A 3,360-nucleotide genomic window follows, 5' to 3' on the forward strand; every position below is an offset into this window, starting at 1 on the left:
CTCCACCTCCAGCCCTAAAGGAGGGCAGGGTACCCTGCCCTGTGGGAAGTCCAAGGCCCTCCCCTATCCATCCAGGCATAGGAGGGTATGCATCCAAATAGACTAGGATCCAAAAAAGCTAATACATACAGTAGAGAAAAATCCCAGTGCCATTATCATTAGCCCCAATTGTCAGCCACATTTAGAGGGTCCAGAATGATCCCATGCTAGTTCAGTCCCAGTCCAGCTGGAGCTGGTGAGCTCCCAGTAGCTCAGGTAAACTGTCTCAGTGGGTGGACCAACCCCATGTGGTCCTGACTTCCTGGCTCATCTTCTCCCTCCTTCTGCTCTTCAACTGAACTTTGGGAGCTCAGTCTAGAGCTTCAATGTGGGTCTCTGTATCTATCTATTATCAATTGCCAGACGAAGGTTGTATGGTGATATTCAAGATAGTCATCAGTCTGAATACAGGACAAGGCCAGTTGAGGCACCCTCTCCTCCACTGCCCAGGGTCCTAGTCGGGGACATCCCCGTGGACTCCTGGGAACCCCTCTAGAGCCAAGCCTCTTGCCAACCCCAAAAAGGCTCCCTCAGTTAAGGTATCTTCTTCCCGGCTCCCATATCTGTCCTTCCTCCATCTCAACCATCCCACTCCCCAAAGCTCTCCCCAAACCTCCCCTTCTCCATTCCCTCTCCCCCTCTTTTCTTCCCCCATTACCACCCCCACCCCCATGCTCCCAACTTTTTCCTGGTGATATTGTCTGCTTCTAATTTCCAGGAGGATATATATATATTTCTTTGGATTCACCTTATTATTTAGCTTCTCTAGAATCATGAACTATAGGCTCATTGTCCTTTGTTTATGGCTAGAATCCACTAATGAGTGAGTGCATACCATATTCTTACTTTTCATCTGGATTATCTCACTCAGGATAGTGTTTCTATTCTCATTCACTTGCATGCAAAATTCAAGATGTCATTGTTTTTTTACCACTGAGTAGTATTCTAATGTGTATATATTCCACACTTTCTTTATCCATTCTACCATGGAGGGGCATCTAGGTTGTTTCCATTTTCTGAGTATTAGAAATAATGTTGATATGAACATAGTTGAATAAATGCTTTTGTAGTATGATTGAGCATTTCTTGGGTATATTCCCAAGAGTGGTATTGCTGGTTCCTAAGGTGTGTTAACTCCCAATTTCCTGAGAAACCGCCACACTGATTTCCAAAGTGGTTGCACAAGTTTTCATTCCCACCAGCAATGGACGAGTGTTCTAAAGGGAAATTTCTTAAAAGATGAAAAATGACTAAGAAAATAGCTGTTGAGAAAATTCAAATTAAACTACTTTGAGATGTCATTTGCTCTCAGCAGAACGGCCAAGATAAATAAAACAGAAAGCAGCATATGGTTGTGAAGATGTGGGGAAAGGTAAAATGTTTCCTTAACAATTGGAGTGCAAGCTGGGATGTGGCTTATAAACATCAGCATAGGGATTCCTCCAAAAATTTGAAAATTTATCCTCAAAACAGTCCAACGATCCTACTCTTGGGCATATCTCCAAAGGACTCCATATACTTTGTCATTATGGTTATTGCTGCACTAGTCTTAATAGTTCATGATTGGAATCAATCAATACATCCAAAACTGACAAAAGTATCATGAAAATATGGAACATTATTGGGCAAGTGTCTAGGCAGAAAAGTCAACAGTCAGGTGAGCCAGTCAGGCCCACAAATGCCCACACCATGTCCAGCCATTTCTTGAGAGAATTGGTAATGGTGTCTGTGGCACATGTTAACACCAAGGGCCATGAAGAAGGTCATGGTCTTTCCTGTAGCCTAAAGCTATGTCCATAGGCTGTAATGCCTCCTTGTGTATGTGTATGTGGTGGGCATTTTGACGTGAAAAGTTTGACATGCCACCTGAGGCCCTGGTGATGCCCAGGTTATTCCTGCCACAGAGAATCATGTCTTGGCCCATGGTCCTAGTGGAGCTAGGGTCTGTGTTGATGTCATTGGCTCCTTTTATCACCTAAGGCCATGCAGATGCCCACAGACTGTGATGCAGCCTGAAACCATGTAGATGTCATGTGTAATCTCCAGGGGTCACATTGTTGTGAGTGGTCTGGGCTGCTATCTTAGTCCATGTTGATATCTGGTGTTCTAGGAAGCCTTTGAGGTTGTTGTCTATGTCCAGGACTCTACTGTAGCATTAAAGTATGTTATAGTCTGTGCCTTTCATAAAAATGATGTGCAGACCCATGATCCCTGTCTGCTCCTGTTGGCAGTGGAGAGCAAGGAAGCTAATTTTGTTGTGATATTGATACTGCAGATGCACAGTTGAGAGGGAGGGACATAGAAGGCTTCTGTGACAACCCTACTTGCAACCCCACCCCCAAGTAAAAGCCTAGACAGGAAACCACCAAATAAAATTCTTAAAAAGTGTGATGGAAATGTTGAAGAGTAGCTCTTCATAACTGATGGTGTCTGAAGTTAGGGGAGAGGATTCGGTTCTATTTAAGAATCATTTTACTAAGAGTTCAGTCATGCTCCATGAGTATATAGATAACCCAAAGTGGACTTGTATTTTTGTTCTTTTTTCTTTATTTCCTTATGCTTATATTTAACTTCTTTTGTGGGGGAAGTCAGAAGGGAGAGTGGATATGGAAATACTGGGAAGAAACTGTGACTGGGGTTCATGATGTGAAACTCCCAAGGAGCAAATAAAATGTTATGGGGAAAATAAACAATGAAGAAAGACAGAACATTAAACACAGTGGAATATTATTCAATTGTTAAGAAAAATTAAACTTACAGGAAAATAGATGGAGCTACAAACAATCACCCTAAGTGATATTGCTCCAGACCCTCAAAGACAAATATTGACTTTCCCTATGAACATGGATATTAGCTTTTAAACTTTAGATATATATGTGTTGCAATCTGAAAAGCCCCGAAGTTAGTTACCTAGTAATGGACAAGGAAGTAGAAGGCTTTTTCTAAGAATGGATAAAAGGAATATAGAATTTTGTAGAGATGATGGGGAAACTAGAGTAGAAGGATCAAACTGAGAGGCGGGCAGGGGAGAAGGGTAAAAACAGAACAAAAGGAGACAAAACAGCACAGTGGGCCTTTAGAAAAGCAACATAGAAACCTACCACCATAAAAGCTTCCTAAAATACTCACATACCTTAAGGGAATTTACATGGAGTTTCCATATAACTTGGGAGAGAATACTTCCAAAAGGAGATCTTATTCTACCAAATAAAACTTCCAGGAATGGTTTATATCTTTTTGATTCCTTGGGCAAAAGGTCCCCTTGACATCTCCACAAACATCACAGCCTATTTTCAAAGCTGTTTGGTTACTCTCCATAAC

Source organism: Microtus ochrogaster, unplaced genomic scaffold (genome assembly GCF_000317375.1).
Source record: "Microtus ochrogaster isolate Prairie Vole_2 unplaced genomic scaffold, MicOch1.0 UNK1651, whole genome shotgun sequence".
In the NCBI taxonomy this organism is placed as follows: Eukaryota; Metazoa; Chordata; class Mammalia; order Rodentia; family Cricetidae; genus Microtus; species Microtus ochrogaster.